This window comes from Nuphar pumila, chromosome 10 (assembly GCF_984573655.1).
Source record: "Nuphar pumila chromosome 10, dmNupPumi1.hap1.1, whole genome shotgun sequence".
Taxonomy (NCBI): domain Eukaryota; kingdom Viridiplantae; phylum Streptophyta; class Magnoliopsida; order Nymphaeales; family Nymphaeaceae; genus Nuphar; species Nuphar pumila.
Window position 1 is genome coordinate 113,462,313 of NC_143258.1, and position 21,035 is coordinate 113,483,347.

Consider the following 21,035-nt stretch of genomic DNA (forward strand, 5'->3'; position numbering starts at 1 on the left):
CGTACCAAAATCCAGTGTTTTCATCCCATTTCAATATTTTCTGATAACTTCAACTTTATTTTTTTCCTAAAAAACTGCATTCTCAAGATTTTATTAAAAAGACAAATTAAATTAGAATATCTAAGCTTTCAAATAAGCCAAAAAATATGTTAACATAACATCGAAGTGAAAAGTTATGACCAAAACAAGGTGACTTGTTCAGTAAAAAACTTAATTTTCAGGCATAGTTTATTTTGAGTACATTTTTTATTACCAAAATGATCGAATTTTATTTTGTACTAAAAAGATAAATTAAATTTGAGGATATTATTTTTCCAACACATCAACTTCAACTGACATCTACATAGAAAGTTATAGCCAAAACAAGTTATCATGACATAATAGATCCGAAGAACAACCCGATTTGAATGTGAAGATCTGAAATTCCTTTATCCAACCGATAGGAAATCTGTAAAAGTTCTATCCATGCATGCCCTTTGGATAAAAACTGCCCTTATCTACATGCCTCGGCCTCTTAAATTCAAACCTAAAAATCAACCTTCCCAAAATCTCTTTCTCACTTAATTACACTCATTAAACATAAATTTTATCCATAAATCATCTTCCTTAGATTAAATATCAGCCATTTATTTAAATTTCAGTTGTTTATCTTTGTTATGATCTTGTAAATGAAGTTGCATATAACACAGAACGGGAGCAACGAGAAGGAACCTTATCTAAGGTCATATACATTAAGGGGCGAAAGTCTTCAAAAGCTTTGGAACTCAAATACGGTAGAAACGTATCTGGATCTAAAAAAACCTATAAGTAGGGTGGTCTTTTGTCCCTATTTCATGATTTCGACCTTTACATTCCTAGCAACCTTACTCTACAGAAGTGAGCCTAGCCTAGTTGACCCACCTACCCTACTTGGTCAGTCAACAAGCCTAGTGTGGACCTAGTATGGACCCACTTTAACCTAACCTAAGAACCTGGATCTCTTGTATCTCATACCTCTACATTGAAACTTGTGCTCATTCATGACGTTCATATGTTTCCAGACTTATCAACTGTAGGAGGGCTACCCATAGCCCGAGTTTTGATAGTTTTCACCATCAAACTCATTTTTTTAGGATTTCATGCTCAAGGTACACCCCCTTTTCTTAATGCAGCCCTACAACGAAGATCTAGCATCCCTGATCAAGTTGCTCCCTACTCAAAAGAGGAGGAAATATGCAAGGTCTTGAAGAACGATTCTCATAATCTTCTCAAATTTGAACCCAAATCTTAGATCCATATTCTAAAACAAACAATTTTGGTGGAAGACTTGTATTTTTTAAAAATTCAGGATCCACTAAATGGAGTTCATGATGGGACCATTCGCTCGATCTGAAGATCAAAGTTGTTGAAAGTTTTAGCATTGCAAAGTTAGTACCATTTTGTGGTTTTTAGATCTGGATCCACCTCAAATCCAAATCTATCATTTTTGTTTTTTGTTTCTTCTGGCACTGCACATTGATAGAGCCATATTTCCTTGCTTGTAACTTGTTTTTCAACGATCTAGGACTTATTGAAAATCAAATGATCGACACTTCATTTCACATGTTTGGCATATTCTCAGATTTTGACCCTACAGTCTCTGAAAATACACTCAAACAGGAAAAATAGTCATTGTTATGATTACTTTTTATAGAAAATTGTCTACTCTTAGACCTATAACTCCACAACTTGGCAAGAAAATTTTGTGTTTTCAGATTTGTTGGAAAGCTAAATAATAGATCTAGAACTTTTTAGTTTTGAGCCAGAGCAGACAACCCATCTAGGGTTCTCATTTATGGGATTCAAAACTGGAACTATGTAAGTGTTCTGCAGTTTGAAACAATCGACTTGTCTGCCTTATCGAAGGAGTATCTCTCCATCTATTCATCAGATCGTCGTGATCTTAGTGGTGTTGGAAAGATAATAACCTTTTCTTATTCTGTTCTTTTTGTTGTATTCTTGATTTTTTGGTGTAGGAGACTGAAAAATAGGTTAAAACAAACAAAACAGTTGTAGCAACACATGTTCGTCTCTTATTTTTAGGAAAGCTTCCAGGGTTGTATCTCAGCAATTGCTCGTCGGTTTCCATTATGTAAGATATCGTTGGAAAGATATTTTGATTTTTTATCTTTTCTTCTTTTTTGTATTTGCCTAGATTCTGCCTTTTTTGGGTCAAAAATAAGTAACAATGTTTATTACTAGTTCTGTGACTTAGAAAAAAAGATTCAATAAAGCCCCTTTTCCTTCCATCAGATCTTGTTTTCTTTTCGGTCCTGAAGCCCCGATTCCTAGACCCATGTTTGCATCCTACCTTCTGAGTGTTGATTGTTGCATTTGGATTTGAGAAGATCTTTTGGATTATGTCTCATTTGGATCCAATATCCGATCTATTTTTTAGTTTTTTGAGTGAACATTTTGAATATAAAACAATGGTGCTTTCTTGTGTGCTTTCTTTTCCATTTTTCATAGGTTAAAACATTAGGTAGACTGTGTATTTACTTTCTTGTTTAGTCTTAGAAAAGTAATCTAGAAAACCTTTTTGGAGAATCGTATCTCATGTAGATTTGCTTAGGAAATATCAACTTTCAACAAGTTTAGATATCATTTTGCTTGAGATATTGCTTGCTTCACATATGCTATTCAATTCTTTATACTCATTTCCTAGGACTTTGATTGTAGAGATATTATTTTCCTTCTTGGTTTTTGAAAACCCCTCAACCATCCTATAATTTGGATCTACAAATCCCCCCATTAGTACCAAAAGTCATCAACTTAGGTATATAGGTGGTGGACTAAGGAGATCGTGAACCGTGAACCTGCTCGCAGTACCAGGAACCTTAGTTCAAGTGTATCACGATAGGTCTGGTAAAGAAAAAGCATATCCTATTAGAACATATTTGAAGCAACCTCATAGATCCATGGAGCTTTCAAGGCATGGTGGGATATAGCTACCCATATTGAATTGTGGATACATTAACGATAGAATCATTTTTTATTCTGGTTCTGGTTCTGGTTCTGATTGAACCAAACACTGGTCTAATAGAACTGAAAGGGGGTAAAAATTAGAAGCAGACACTTTTTCTGATATAGGATCCGTATTTAATGAATTGAATGGTTTCAACGATAAAGAAAGAAAGAGGGGAATGAAATCACAAGGACCCCAACCTCAAAAGAAAGGAGGATATGGTTAAATTGGTAGAGGATACGGAATTGAATTAAGCCTTGATATGGAAACCTACTAAGTGGTAACTTCCAAATTCGAGAATGCCAACCAGGTTATGTGTTTGGGCCAACAATGCCCTGAACCGTATCGGGTCATGTATAAGGGTCCACATCCAATACTAGAAACCCATTTCTTCCTAAGCACGTCCTTTTCCCAATCATGTGCCCATGGCTTGGGTCTTAACTAGGACCTATCCAAATACGGCCAATTTGTCTCATACCAGTCTAGCGAGTCAAACAAGAATTGTGGGTTGACCCGGTGGAATTCAAGCCACTCAAAATTAATGGACCTAATCTCTTACTCCGTGTCAAACCAACTCCAAGCCCAACCCACTATTAAGATGTCTCATTCTCTTCATGAGAAATCCAAAGACTTGGAACATGAATTCTCTTGCTTTCATATGAAATCCCAATGAAAACTCTTATTTTAATGAGAATGATCAATTAATTCTCCTCAAGTTTAAGGATGAAAACGGGTTGGATATTGTTGTTTGGGTCATCTTGAACCAACACCATATCTAACATAAGTATGTTTGGTTCCAGATCTGGATCCAACATAGACATCAACTTTTAGTCTCAAATTGGTTATGACCTGAGCCACTGTGATACTGCACCTGCTGAAACCGGTAAAATCCATCGATTTCTTTGTAAAAGTGGCTTAGATCTTATTCCTACCCAACCTACATATGACCATATATATATTTTTGGATAGTCCCGAGAAAAAAACCCACATCACTGACTGCACATTAGCTGGCCTCTTATTGGTAAAACGAGGTCCCCTTGCCCACCAACTTCGACCTTGGTAAGGGATGCCACCTGTGGGTTTCGATCAACTTTGTGACATTTACAAATTGGCCCTACTATATTTTCTTACCCATTCTGGCCTGAATCGGGCTAAACCCACATATTTGTTCTAAACCCAACCTAGAGTTGGATATCTATTACCTAGATACAACAGCATGAGTTGTTTAGGTTTGGACCTGGGTTGGGACTCTAACTATGTCCTGCTTAAAGTATCTGAAATGCACCATAATAAATTATAAATCAAGGTTTGGAACATATGAACCATTCATATTAACCTCACAAACTCAACAAGTTTACTATACTTTATATCTGAATACAAGAAAGTCGGATAGAAATGAATGGTGAGCAGTTTGCAAGATGAACTCTAAACTATACCCGGAGTATGATCAGTTACAGGAAGACAAGATTACTGAAGAGGGTGATTACTATCAATCAGATGATATGTATGATTTTTCTTATGATCACGATGTTACACATGGTTTATATGTCACATCTCTATTGTCCGATGGTACACGTATGGAAGAATGTGATCCAAATGATATAACAAGTGAATGGGCGCCTAATGAAGAAGACGATAAAGAGGACGAAGAGAAGGAGGAGGAAGAAGAAAAAGAATATGAAAGTCAAACAAGTGATAAGAAAGCATACTCGAGCTAGTGAAGTACATCTTGTAATACATACCACATTAGTTTCTCATATGCTCTTATTTTTAGTTCAGAGTCCATGCTAGTCATGGTTGTAGTTAGTGGGATATTGGAGTGTGTTTGCTACAGGTACATGTTTGACATTGTTGTGATATGAATGATTTGAATGTATTGCAATGTTTGACGTGACTGTATCCATGCTTACATGAAGTTATTTTTTATTTGATTATATATCCATGTTCATGGGAATTGCATATCATGTTACATTTTATGCATACTTAGCATGTGCATGCACAATTACTTGATACCCATCTACACACAGGTGGTTCTAGGACTTTTGGGAGCCATCAAAAGAAAATGGTAACTCATCAATATATATATATATATATATATATATATATATATATATATATATATATATATATATATATATATATTGTCAAATTTATAAGTATTTCTGCATACTTTCTAATTGATTTTTTTATCATTTAACCTTGCAAAAAGCCGAAAAAGGAGGCATTGTGTCTTACAAGGATGTGTTTGTTGAAACACATAAACGTAAAAACATGGGAGAGTTCGTATCAGAGAAGGTGAGAGCGACATTGGTATGTATTTATTGTATTAATAAACATTGTAGTATACAAGTTACCATGATTTATATTATCATAAACATTGTAATTATTAATTATTAATTCCTACTGTAATCATTACTTTGTAGGAGTCATGCAAGCAACAGATGGTAGAGCGATATGGCGATGACTCCACTCAACATCCGTCTTTTGATCTTGCAGCATGGGTGACTGCAATCGATGAACCCAAAAAGGGTCGTGTATTCAGGTTTGGGAGTAACATTAACACCACACCAGTCGTTGTCTCCTGCATTCAGGGCTCTCAAAGTTCTCCCGCCAGCATCAACTCCCACCGTCTGATTGACCATGCTGTTTCTTGGGATGGTGTCCTCCAGCTTCTTCAGGACACAATGCATGACTTTTTACATGAAGTCATTCCCAACCTTGTTCATAATGAGTTATGCAACTTTTTTCGGGACGGGGGAACTTCGTCTGCATTCAACATGAGCTCTAGTGCCCATCAGGTATGAATGATTGAATCACTATGAATTTTTATTGCTAGCATTAGAACACATGTATGCATGATTGAATCACTATAAAAAATTTGACAACCTTATAACACATATATATATGATTGAATTACTATAAAAGTTTTTTTACAACCATAGAACATATATAAGCATGATTTCATCACTATGAAAGTTTTTTGACTGCCTTATAACACATATATGCATGATTGAATTACTATGAAAGTTTTTTTACTGCCTTATAACATATATATGCATGATTGAATTACTATGAAAGTTTTACAACCTTAGAATACATATAAGCATGATTTCATCACTATGAAAGCTTTTTATTGCCTTATAACACATATATGCATGATTGAATCACTATGAAAGTTTTTTGACAACCTTAAAACACATATAAGCATGATTTCATCACTATGAAAGTTTTTTGACTGCCTTAGAATACGTATAAGCATGATTGAATCACTATGAAAGTTTTTTGACTGCCTTAGAACATATATATGCATGATTGAATTACTATGAAAGTTTTTTGACTGCCTTAGAACACATATATGCATGATTAAATCACTATGAAAGTTTTTGACAACCTTAGAATACATATAAGCATGATTTCATCACTATGAAAGTTTTTTGACTGCATTATAACACATATATGCATGATTGAATTACTATAAAAGTTTTTTGACTGCCTTAGAACACATATAAGCATGATTTTATCACTATGAAAGTTTTTTGACAACCTTAGAACATATATAAGCATGATTTCATCGCTATGATAGTTTTTTGACTGCCTTATAACACATATATGCATGATTGAATTACAATAAAAGTTTTTTTACAACCTTGGAACACATATAAGCATGATTTCATCACTATGAAAGTTTTTTGACTATCTTATAACACATAGATGCATGATTGAATCACTATGAAAGTTTTTTTACAACCTTAGAACACATATGAGCATGATTTCATCACTATGAAAGTTTTTTTACTTACTTAAAACACATATAAGCATGATTTCATCACTATGAAAGTTTTTTGACTACCTTATAAAACATGTATGCATGATTGAATTACTATAAAAGTTTTTTAACAATCTTAGAACACATATAAGCATGATTTCATCACTATAAAAGTTTTTTGACTGCCTTATAATACATATATACATAATTAAATTACTATGAAAGTTTTTTGACAATCTTAAAACACATATAATCATGATTTCATCACTATGAAAGTTTTTTGACTGTCTTATAACACATATATGCATGATTGAATCACTATGAAAGTTTTTTTACTGCCTTAGAACATATATGTGCATGATTGTGATACATAATACATTTATTTGGCAGCCTTATAAACCATATATGCATGCTTGAATCTCTATGACATTTTTTTTACAACCTTAGAATACATATCTACATGAATGAATCACTATAATTTTTTTTGTCAGACTTGGAACACATATCTGAATTCTGTTAATGTTCTTCACTTTATTGCTAGTATATGTGTCATTCAGCCATGTTACTTTGATTTTCTTAGATTAGGTGCATTGCATATAATTTATTTCATTGTATTTTGTTTATCAATACTAACATTTCGGTTCTCTTGTAGGATGCTGGAGATGATCAACGTAGAGGAGCTGATGCAGGCATGGATGAAGGGGCAGATCGAGACAATAAAAAGGATGGTGCTCCAAATCTTGGTGATGATTAGATTCATATGTTGAATTTGTTGCACGTACTTGTTGTTTCAAACAAACTCTTTGTATATGTTCACTTGTAACTAATTAGTACTTGACAAGGATTATAGTGGGTTGTTAAATTTGTTTCACTTATAGCTTGTGCTAAATTTATTTTACCTGCTTTGTATATGTTTTTTTTATGTGTACTTTATTTTTTATACACAGGTTATATAAATTATATAACGAGATTTTTTTTCTTGATATTTATATTTCAAATAATTTTTTTTATTTTTTAAAATTTTATGATGGATTAACGGTGGATATTTTCCGTTGCTAATATTTGTCGCAAATGTAGCAATGAATTAGGGATGAATATTAATCTGTCTCAGAAACTGAATCAGGCGATGTTTTACGACAGGATATAATCTGTCGCTAAGCCATTGTTAATTGGGTGACGGAATTTAGTGACGGAAACATATCCATTAGAAAATTTTAGCGATGGCTTAGCGACGGATATGTATATGTCACAAAACAAAAACAGTCTTTATTTAGCGACAGATTAGTAACGGTTCATGACATTCACTAATCCATCATGAATTAGCGATGGAAGTAGTGACAGATCAGTTTTGTCGCAAATTAGCGACCAGAAATTGCAATGGACGCTATCCATCACTAAGTTGTTGCCAATCCAACACTAAACGGATTGGTGACATATTTGTGATGGATTATCGACAGATATTGTCTGTCGCTAATCCATAGATTTCTTGTAGTATCATTGTTCTGAGAACTACAATCTTGGCCTTAAGACAATATATGAAACCTGATTTCATTCACATCATAAATTTGATAGGACTGTGATTCGCGCTCAGGTCCTCTTGCTAGACTTCATAATTCTGGAGAAGCATCCTCATCATTTTGTAGAAATCAACTTGCTAGTTATGTTATATTGTAGCTTCTTGAACACTGTTGCATAAGTCATGGATTATCTGCATGTGTTTTCTGCATTAAATGTATATATATATATATATATATATATATATATATATATATATATATATATATATATATATATATATATATTGGTGAGACTGTGTAACAACTGTCATATTAGGTATAATTTATAACCATATTCAGGGATACACACCTTCGATATGATTCACGTTCAATGAAGTTGTCCAACATATACAGATGAGCTCTTGCATGTTCTGAATTTGAAAGTACAGTTGATAAACTGCCTTTAGCTTTAATGTGAATGTCATATAAAAATATAGACAAACCGAGTGTCCTTGTCGTGTTGGGCATGTCATCATACTGATCTTGATGGTTAAATCTAGTATCAATACGACTAAGATATATTGAGAAAAAGGTCACATATTCTGTTGAAATATATGCCTTAGTAATGAAAGCTTTTGGTTGTGCTCTAACCTTGTATCGATGTTGCAAAATAGACATACAAACTTTCACTTTGTACACCACCCTGATAAGTTAGCATATGCTGAAAAATCATTGATAGTCTACATTATCGTTGCTCGTATCTGAAATATCTCTTTAGTTGATGTGTCATATGTGCTAATGCCTTCATCCCATAACTCGTGCAAATCTTTGATTAGTAGTTGCAAGTAAACATTTATGCCATTTTCAGGTGCCTTTGGTCTAGGGATGAGTAAGAAAACCTATATGAAAGAATCTTTCATATACATCCATGGAAGCAAATTATATGGCAATAATAATATGGACCACATGTTGTATGACTGACTCATATTGCTGAATGGATTGAAATTGTCGTTTGCCAAGCCGAGATGAACATTGTGAGGTTTCGCTATAAATGATATATGTTCTTTGTCAAACTCTTTCCACATTATAGAATCTAATAGATGAATTAGTATGTTCTCATCGCTTGCACGTCAGGTCTTGTGTCACCTTATATTTAATGTTGTTTTCGCTGTCATGAACAAGCACTGCAACCTCGGCTTTATGGGAAAATATCGTAACACCTTTTGAGGAGCTTTCTTTCCTTTGTCTTTGTGTGGTTTTTTTCTTGAAGCATTGCACTTTAGCCATATTTCATTCTTCTCATGCTCCAACCAAAAAAACACGCAATCATTCACACATACATCTATCTTCACGTAATCAAAGCCAGTGCGATTCATAAATTTATTCACCTCGTAGTAAGAGTTTGACAATATTTTTCACTCGGGCAACACCTCTTTCAACAAATCATTCTGCATGTCAAATGATTTATTACTATAATTGTTCATTGTTTTGATATGTAACAACTTAAAAATAAAAGCTAGTTTTCTTAAGCTTGTACAGTCTTGATATAAATCGCTTCAAGCATCAACCATTAAGTTTTGAATGGGCTTGTGTTAGCCATCATCATCTAGATCTAGATCCAATATTGTCCCCATAATAACGTTGTTCAACATTTCTTCGATTTGATCATGAACATTTTTCATATCCTCGCTCACATCATGATGTACATGCACTCCATCTATGTGGGTTTGGGCCACACTCACATGGGACTGGATATATTCTAGACTAAAACTGCATCCAATCAAGTGTAGTTTGATCAGTCCTAGAATTTTACATTTTTTATTATTGGAGTCCCAGCATACGCATTGCATCCTATCAGCGAAATCAACATGAGCATGTGACACTTCAAGGAATCGATCAATTTCAGATGTATAAGGTTCATAACTTCTGTCATGAATATGTATCCATGATTGATCCATATTCATAGACAATGACCCCACTATATTCAACAATAGAATCTTTGATCAGTGTTATATATATATATATATAATCTGGTGGGACCTATCTCAGATAAACTAAAAGCTCATCGAAAGTAGGGGTGCATTTGCCTAAGTGTGCATCGACAAAGGCATAGTTACGTAATGGTCATAATGGTCATTCATCTCACAAGCTTGGGAAGGCATTTCAATTGTGCAGGAGCTACATGAACACCAAAATGTTGTGATGATGATGAAAAGACTTAGGCAGGATATTCAGATGTTGTACAACATAGATACATGGTCGAATCCACTAGATCGAAACTCAAGTGGTTGAAAAATGCCCCAAAATTTTGATAAAATTCAATTTTTTGGCATGAATAGTAAAAGCATAGAAAATGGAAAAAATGGTGTCAGATCACTCTGTTTAATTGTGTGTTTAGTTTGGATTCAACATGCATTCATTCACAATCCTAAAATGACATGATCTAGCTCTAACCCATGCATCTATGCATCAATAAACATCAAATTCACACGAATTTAGAGATTTAAGAGAAGTGCACCAACGTTAGAAGGGGAAGTGGATTTTTGAAGAGCTTCAGATGATCTACCCATTTTGGATCACCTCCAAGGGCATGCAGATGACTCAATCAAGCCTTCACAATGTTGGGAATGGGATCACGCTTGTCGGATGTGCACCTCTTACCAGAAACATGATCACCTTTTCACAGCAAGCCCAAACCCACTTGTTCCTTGCCGAAAATGGTGAGGAAGAGTGGTTGCTTGAGCTATCAAGTTCTCCGATTTTTCAGAACCAGTGAAGGAAGGAGAAGGAGAGAGGAAGGGGAAGAGATCCCACTTTTGAAATTTCAATTTCAGTCGGCGTGAGATGAGAGAGATCGAGCAGCAGTAGAAAGAGCCTTCTTCTTCTTCTTATTCGGGAGGGAGAGCAAGGAGAGTAGGGATGAGAGCAAGGAGAGTGGGGACGAGAGCAGGGAGACATTAAGGGAGAAAGAAAGGAGACTTTGACGTTAATCGGGGCCTCCTCTCTTTATCCCAAAATTTGGTCAAATGGGGGCTTTGACCCCATTTGACCTGAGTGTATGCCTCAAAGCGTATGAGGGTCCATCAATAAACATCCCTATAACAGTGAGATCTTTTGGTTGTTAAAGTATTTTAACTGCAATATAGAGAATCTTGTCATTATACATGTCTTTAATTACGAGATGTGTGTAGGGACAAGGCATTCCAGGGGATAAACAGCTCGCCGTTATTGATGAAAATAGCGATGAGATTCGTGGCCATATTAGATTAATAATGGTGATATATTTATGTCCCTGCTATTATACCTATCAATTAGCGGGGACAAAAATCTTATCGTTATTGCTTTATCAATAGCAACGAGTTTTTTTCTCGCTAGAGAAGAGTCACCGCTATTGATCATCATCCTTATAGTCTATTGAATATATATATATATATATATATATATATATATATATATATATATATATATATATGACAAATCCATATTTAAGGTTAATATACTGAGTTTTTGTACTTCTAAAATATACATTTATATAAACTAACAAAGATATGTATATTATATATTTATATACCACATACATAAACACTTTTTTTTTAGTTATATACATAGTTGGGAAACTAGTGACTCGGATTTGGAATGCTTTACCCTTGACTCGTGAGTTAGTAGGTCAACTCAGTAACTCGCACGAGTTAGGACTATGCATTTTCTAGTGCTAAGATGTGGAAAAAATAAAAATCTATACCATATAATCACTAAATTTATCATATGACTAAGTTATAATGTTATATAACTATTCAACTATACATAATTGCTAATATTTATGATTTAAAAAGATATATTTTTTTATAACAGGTATTCTTTTATGAACATTACACATCAAAACCACAAAATGCATGACAAAAACCACATAACAAGCATGTAGGTCTTGAATCGGTGACCCATTTAGGGTCTGATCTGGGTCGACTCAGGTGATTCCTGAGTCGACTCGCCGGGTTTGCCAACTATGGTTATATGTATTACTATATATACTAAAAACATGTTTATATGTTAATTTTAATAACAATACATGTAAGTTTGTATTACAAATTGCACATTTATCATTTACTTTTAACAAGTAAAATAAAAACCATGACTTGCCCGAGTCTAGTTGATGGTTGATCCAATACGGAGTCCGAAGAATGCCAACCATGTGTATTTGTGCCCATCAAGCATGGATGGAAATCAAACGATTGCTAGAAAGCGGACAACATTTGGTACAAGCATCAATCATTGTAATAGACCAAGAGATGCACCCTACTACAAAACCTACAACCATGCTATAAAATTCAAAACTAGTGTCGCGGTTTCTTGAAATCCTAAATTGACAATCTCTATACTTTATGCTACTAAATTAACGAAATCAAAATCAAATCGCAAAGAAATAATGAATGAAACAGCAATACAACATTTCAAACAACATGATCAGAACTATAATGAGGTTTGCTAATATAAAAAGGAAAAGGTACAAACACAGAACTATCACCAACATATCAATTTCACATGAACAAAACATGCATGCTCAAAGCTGAAATGACCCACAAGAAGATTCATAATCAACAAAAAGATTGGGCAATATGGGTCTAAGCCTAACTAGACAAACTTGAGACAAATAACTAATACATGTATAATAAAGAAGAATTGATAAAAGAAAGCAAAGAAAGACAAACTTACAGCAGCTTGGGTCGAAGCTACAAAGAGGGTTTTCTTCTTTTGTTGCGGAAGAAGATTGACCTCAAGCTTGGAGTTGCCTCTACTTCTCATCATGAAGCTTGACCACTTTGTAGGCCTTCTTTAGGGTTTGTATTGCTGCTGCCAAGACTTCTATGTGGAGGTCCTCTCGTAACCCACCAACGTAAGACCAGAACAAGGTCTCGTCATCCACCAGTGGCAGGAGAGTATAGAGGATTTTAAACTTGGCCTGGTACTCCTGCAAGTCACCCCTTTGTTTCAAGATCTTGAGCTCCACGTGGTGATTCACTAAAACTGTGGGTCCAAACCACTCCATGATCCAGCATAAATCATTGGCATATTTTAATATCATGCATTGGCATAATTTAATATCATGTATTGGTCATTAGTATACGGGGATGGAAGTAGACCGGGGCAGGGGATTTATAAGGTCTCCACCTCCACCCCATCACAAAATTTTGCCCTTCATCCCCGCCTTCAACCCTACATGGGTTTTGATTTTAACCTTCATCCACGGTCCATTCCCCATTTCATATCCTCCATCCCCGATCCAAACACGGCAGGGCCCTATTTTTCAGGTCCTTCCACTATTATTGCCTTCTTTCGTTAAAGGAAGGAGAGGAGAGAAATGGGAGATCGCATGACTCGTTAGAGGAATGAGAGAGAAGAGATTCGAAAAAGGGTTTTACATTAGGGTTAGGAATATAAATATATATATATAGGATTTTATAATATATAAGGGTATAATAGTAATTTTTTTAATGAGGATCAGGGATGGGGCAGGGCGAGGTGGGGTGAGGGCAAGAGTAAGTCCATCTCCCCCTCCATCACAACATATCATATTAGGAAGAGAGAAGAGAAGACGATGTCAATAAGGTAGGGACATCCAAGTCGGAGGAGAGAGAAATGAGGGCATCGGAAGGTAAGGGCGACTGAGAAAGAAGGAGAGAATATCGAGAGAGGGAAGAAGGGCAGCTTGGCCTTGGAAGAACTCAATATTATTCAATGTTCAATATGGCTCCCCAAAGACCTTATATAAGTTGAAATTGGGTTTAGTCCTACTTACATAAAACCTCATCTACTTAGAAAAGTCAAAAGACCAACTAGGCTAGAACTCTTACTTAGCTAAAAACTTCTCACAAGAACAAACAAACTAAAAGATTCTCTCATAATTAATTAATCATTTAATTAACATTAATTAACTTCTAGAACAAAGAAATGCCCCATAGGACTGTCTAGCATAACACACCCACCTAGGTGGACTTCACTCCTTAATTGTCATGCCTTTTGTTAACCATTAGAGAAGTCATGTCAGTTGTCACTTCATCAACCTAGGACCCACATTGTGTTGAGCAACCTTCATAAAACTTTGGAGGTGATGTCCGGATCTTAAGCACTGGATCTACTGTCATGTTCTAAACCACAACAACTTCTAGGCATTAAAAGATGAAAGTGCTAATAGCTATCACGAAAGCATCAAACATAGTTTCCTACATTTTTCACTGTATTGATTGATTGTAGGCATATTTTTTGTATAAAGGATAAAGAGAGGTACAAGAGAAGATGCAAAAATATAGAAAAAGGTTTTAATATGTAGGTTTAGTGTTCTTGATATTTTATAAACATTGAGGAAAATGGTTACCAAAAAATCTGTTAGAAATGTTGTACTTATCAGAAAAACTCAATGTTAGGAATATGATTACTGGAAAATTCATCAAAAATATTGTGCTTACCAGAAAAAACTCATCTCTAAGAATATGCTTACCAAAAAACTCATTGTCGATGAATCTGAAAAACTCAATGATGAAGTGTTGTCGGTGAATCATCAAAAAAAGTGACCAAAAATAGTTGTCAGAAAAGTCAGCAGTCTTTTGTGAAAGATCAAAAAAGTTGGGGACCACAAAGAAACCCTAGAATATGCAAAAATGTCCCTAAGGTGCTGACAAACACTTTTTATGCCCCCAAAGAATCTCATTTATTTTAGTAAGAAAACACAAACATAAAAGAATATCACACATTTAGATATGTGGCTTTTCTATAGTATTTGAGTAGTTAATAACATATTTGCATCAATCCACACAAATAGATATGTGATCTTCTTATAATATATGCAATTTTACTTCATTATTTGTGAAGTTATTATTAAAGGAGGTTTGCATAAGTTATGTTTATGTACTTCATGAGGACCGCAAAAAATAAGGTGTGAATATACATTTAAGTGAGGGTTACATAAAGGAGGTTCGCATAGTCTCTAGTGACTTTGGTATAAAATATGCAATTTTACTAAGGTATTTATGAAGTTACGATGATAAGAAAGTTTATAACGCTTGCTTTTGTGGGCTTCGTGAAGACCGCACAAAAAATAGGTGTGAACATACATTTAAATGATGGTTAAAGAAAAGAGAATGAAGGTTCGCACAGTTCTCAGTGACTTTGGTATAAAATATATGATTTTGCTAGGATATTTATGATTTTACGAGTAACAGAGAAGACTGCAATATTTTTTAATATGAAATTTAAGTTAGGTTTTGCCTTATTCAATGGGTGGAACGATATATCTTGCGAATTTCATAAGGTTCACTCGTGTGAAGGGTAAAAAGGTCCTAAAAAGTTTTTTATTTGTGATTTTTGGCAGCAGATAGATTTCAAAATTTTTATAGCATTTGGGGAAACACGTCATATTTGTTGTACATTACTATCATTTTTTGAAAGATAAACTTATCCTACTCTAATGAAACTTGGATATTTGATCTAATACATAATCTAATATCTATTACAAATGAACAAAGTACTAAAATGATATAAATACAAATGACCCAAATGATAAAAATTTCAAAATATAAATTGGATCCTTATGAAACTCAGTCTTCTGCTTTGTTCCTGTCGTTCTCCTCGGGTTGGAGAAGACTTGCCATCAAGTCTAGATCACTCTTATGTTTCTTCCCATCACGCTCCACCTTGTGGGTTATGGGCCTACAATATCGAAATAGGTATTGTTGCAGGTCCACAAACTGGGTACTTCAAATTGTTTTGGTATGTATCTGAAAGCTTGAAATATTCTTCTTGAACCTTCCGTAGTTATATGGGTCTTGATACTGATAGATCAAATGGACAAACGATCTGGACCTCTCTAAATATTGTTATCCATGCATTCCAAAACAAGGGGGTGAGCTTAATCCAAAGACTGAACACCATGGACCAGACCCATATTATCCAGAACCAGGCTGCCTTGGGACAGAAGTAGTGAAAATCGGGCTGGAATCAACCACAAAGTACCCAAAGCTGGGTTGGGACCCAGTTTCGATACCGAACCGGCCAATGGAATGAGTTTGGTCGGTTCCTCTTTCACGAGAAGGAACCCACGGGTGGGTTTCCTGTAGGAAACCTGACAGGCAGTGGCACTTGCCTACCGTCACTGGAGGAGGGGTCAACGTTGGCGGGTCTGGCCCCCATCGATTGGTCCTGGACGACAGTCCGCCGGTGGTTCGACCCTGCCCTACAAGAGAAGAAGAATGAGGAGCGGCGGGTAGCACCATCCCTCCCTCCCCAAATCCATTGGGCGGGCCGTCTTGTCTAGCGATGAATCACCAGAACACTTGCCACCGGTGGTTCTGTTGGTGTTCGCCGAAGTCGGCAAAGAAAAGGAGAGAAGAAGGTTTACAAAACCCTCAGGTTGAGTTATCGCCGGCAACGGGGGATCCTGCCCCACTGGTGGGTTGGCCAACCGCCGACCATTCCTGTCCGATGGTAGATCACCAGGGTCCCACCAGTATCCATCGAGAAATAAAGAGAGAGGGAGGGAAGAGGGGCAGAACACACCCTCCTGCCCTCACCCATCAACGTTGGTGGGTGTGGGTTGTCAGAACCCAGTTAGCCCACATTGTTTGGCGAATGACAGTCAGACTATGCGTGGTGGCTGGATCTGGGCATCAGACGAACCCCAGATAGGTTCTCGCCACCGGCTTCTCCTTCACCAGTGTTGGAAAGCAAGGGAGGATCAAGTGGCCTCTCACCCGATTTAATACAGAGAAGGGGGCCAAGCAATAGGTCAGGTGGCCATCCCGCCAGCTGCATGACTGCTCGCGCATCTAGTGAGGGGTTATCACTGTCAGACATTGAGATAAGGGTGTGATGGATAATTGCAGCACCCCTGGATTATGCATCTTTTTATCTGAATGCTGCATAAACTCTATGAGTTTTTTATCAAACAAAGCAGATCTATAAATCATTATGTTGATCATCTTCCTTGTCAATCACACCACGCACATCGCTTCTTATCTCGGATAAAGAAGTTATCATGCAATCTTTCTGGCTATTTGTCAATTCACCTTGTGAACTTCGTTAGTGTCATGGCAAGACTGAAGTTTTGCTCTGATACCACTTTGAAGCAAATCAAGTTCACGATTCGCAAAGAAAAACCATGTTAGGGTACTCCTTCCCACAAAAATCGAGAGAAAACAAAAATACTAAAAAAGTTTGCATAAATTCAACAAAAATAGTAATAATCAATTATCCAACACTGAACTTCTTATCTACAAAGCTCCCTCATCTATAAATAGGTGACACTTCCTAATCTTGATTAAGTAGACTTCCTAATCTGATAACCCTCTCAAAGATGAAACTTATTCTAATCTGATCAAAACTAAATATTGGATCCAATACATAATCTAATATCTATTACAAATAAACCAAATATTAAAATGATCCAAATATAAAAGATCCAAATAATAAAAAATTCAAAATATAAATTAGATTCGTCGTTAAATGAAAATATATTTTTTTTGCAGCTTTATTATTATTATTATTTTATTTTGATTTGAATTAGGGATGGCAGTGGGGCATGGCGGGGCGAGGGACAAGGTCTCCACCCCCGCCCCGCCTCAAGATTTTATCCTCCACCCCCGCCTCCATCCCCGGCGGGGAATGGATTTTATCCTCCATCCCCGCCTTCATCCCTGTTTCATGTCCTCCATCCCCGGTTCAAACGGGGATGAGGCAGGGCAGGGAAAAGTGCACGTCCATCCCTGCCTCCACCCCCGAACGGGGATGGATTTTAACCTTCATCCCCGCCTCCATCCCTGTTTCATACCCTTCATCCCCGGTCCAAACGGGGCGAGGCGGGGCGGGGGCCCGCTTTACCCCGGTCCACTGCCATCCCTAATTTGAATCGACCAAAATGGTGTTACGCCGTTAGCCTTTGCTGTGCGAGAAAGTGGTGGGGCACGTGTGAGTATCTTGGGACTCATTTCAATTTCAATGGTAAGGATTGTCAGGTAACCTTTGCTGTGCGAGAAAGTGGTGGGGCACGTGTGAACATCTTGGGACTCATTTCAATGCTAAGGATCGTCAGATGAGTGTTTAACTCGTTTCACAAATGACCTGATCTAAATCCCAAACCAATTGCTTATTCAAAGACCATACCCGTGTAGTTGGGGTTATTGAAATCATTTTTTTTTGTTTCTAATGACGAAGAAAAACTCCAAGATAAATTAATCCACCATGTCATTAAAAATGAAATTCATAAGAAAAAAAGAAACCTCCCGTCATTCCAATGAAACCAAGAGCAACGTTATAAAGGAAAGAAGGTATTAAAAATTTGGTGTTGGAGAAACAACCACACCGCCCCCATTATCATCCATTCATATCATGATAACAGCAACAGTCATTTATCTCATATATTGATTTTAGCTTGCGACATAATATAAGGTTTGCAATTAGATTTTGTTCATATGCACTAATTTATATGAATAAACAAAATGACAGGGAACTCTCATTTTTCTCAATGGAAGAGGTTGGTAAATGACAGGAAACTCAACTATGAAAAAAAATGACAGGAAACTCTCTCTTCAAAGTATGTCATTCATGCATGGAAAAAAAATCGAAATCCAATATTTACCAAACACTGTTAAAGGTTAGGAGACCCCATCGTTTGTTTGATTTCTTTTTCCTTTTTAAAGATTTCTGTAACAGATGAACCTTTGTTTCGGGTCAAGCCAAAACCCCAACCCCGTGAAATCTGCTTTCAATTCTAGAAAACCGGAATAAAATCTGAGTTGCTCTCAACAACTTTTCCATCTTCCATCTGGATTATCACCACCAATAAAAAGCAATACCGTTCACAAAAGGTTTGTTAATTTCATGATAACTGTCACTTTGTTCTCATGTCCCAAACACCATCAACCGACAACCATCAATGCTAATAATTTCAACTAACAATAATATCCAAATACTACAAAAACGAAATCATGCGCTTGTGAGTTGTGATAAACTATTTTTTTTTCATTAAATTAATTCATCCCAAGCAAATTTTTTGCACCGTTGTGCCCTCAGATCCTGATTATCTTAGCCGCCCTCACCACCGGGTTCGCACGCGCAATCTCCTCCCTACCGGTGGCCTTATAGTCGAACGTGCACACGTGCCTGTCGGAGTACCTGTGCTCCCCGCAGAACAACTCGCCGCAGCGGCACCGGAATCCGGTCAACCCTACCCTCTTTCTGCACCCGAAACAGCGGTTCGGCCGGCGACCAACATCCTCCGGCGAAGACACCCGCCGTTTGCGTCGATCTCCACGGGACGGCTCCGGCGTGGATCCCGCATCGGCCGCCACGGGCGACAGGACGGAGGCAGGGCGGTGGGACGAGTCGGAGGGGATGGGGATCTCGGCGGCGTTGAAGCACTTCATCCGGCAGGTGGTGTCGAGGCCACAATCTCTGGCGCGGAGGCCGAGGCCCTCCGGCACCTTCAACTCCGTCTCCTCCGCCTCCCTCTGCGCCATCTATTTCTCAGTGATCGGTTTTGGTTTTGGCTGTGGGTGTTGGGAAAATCCGGAGCAATTTCCGGGGAATTGGGTTTGTGGGATTTTCTCCTTTCAAGGTAGTAATGAGGGAGGGGAGGGGAGGGGAGGGGAGGGGGGCTCTTATAAATATTGAAGGGAAGGGGGACTCTTTATCTGCTGGGGCCTGGTCGGCAGCAATGGGGGGTGAGGGAGAGAGAAGATGGGTGGGACACGCGGTATCACGACGCAGTCTTCTCCGTCGCCCACAAGAATTACGAAAATGCCCTTCATTGGTCAATTCTACTTTTTGTTTTTATGACGAAGAATCCGAAGCAAGCGAAACACCGAGTGGGGGCTCCACCGCTTTTTTTTATCGTTTTTCTTTTGTTTTTTTTTTTGGTTAGTGGACCTAGGGAAAACGGCCCTCGCCCAGTTTGGACATGAAATGGAGGACATAAATCAAAACCCATGCAAGGATGGAGGCAGAGTTGAAAGGCAAAATTTTGAGACGGGAATGGGGTAAAGACCTTGTCCCTCACCCCGGTTCACTCCCATTCCTAAGTTAGGCGAACCCCTACCTGAACAACAGCTGCCCGGTGCAATACAGGGATTTAATCCTGGGCCTTTCACTTGACAAAGGACCCTTCTTATCACATGGGATACCACCTAGGTGGTGAGTGGAGCTCTACAACTACCCTACCTCTTGTGGGCCATTTCTGAAAATTACAAACTCACGTGTGCACAATAAGGGTTTGATCTGGCACCTTCCTATGGAGTTAGTCATCTCTCTCTCTCTATATATATATATATATATATATATATATATATATATATATATATATAGATGTATCAAAGATGAAACACAAAGGGCTTTAGTGAAAGTTGAGGAGATTAAAGAGAGAGAAAGATTATTTTGATAAGCTATTTAATGAAAGTCATGCTCAGGATCTTGGAGACTTCTTCATTCTTTTTCATGAAATGAATTATGACTTCATGCGCAAGATTCAAAAGAAAAAAATTGCAGAGGCTTTGAAGAAAATGGAATCAACAAGGGCAGTTGACCCAGATGGTATACCTATCGAGGCTTGAAAATGCTTAGGTGAGAAAGGTTTAGAATGGTTGACAAATCTTTTTAACAAGATTTGGCGGATAAATAAGATGTCTAATGAGTGAAGGAAGAGTACACTACAAGAAACCTGTGGATTAGGGACGACCTAAATCCGTTGCTAATCCGACGCTAATCCGTCGCTAAACGGTTTAGCGACGGATTATCGTCGGATTAGCGA

At 37.1% G+C, this 21,035-nt stretch overlaps 1 pseudogene across 1 annotated transcript; it reads right to left on the reverse strand.

Moving 5' to 3' along the window:
- Positions 1 to 19,088: 19,088 nt before the first annotated feature.
- LOC149827969 (zinc finger A20 and AN1 domain-containing stress-associated protein 5 pseudogene) lies at positions 19,089 to 19,847 on the reverse strand (annotated as a pseudogene). Its single transcript, XR_016434588.1, has one exon. The product of XR_016434588.1 is annotated as a zinc finger A20 and AN1 domain-containing stress-associated protein 5 pseudogene (transcript).
- Positions 19,848 to 21,035: the final 1,188 nt, after the last annotated feature.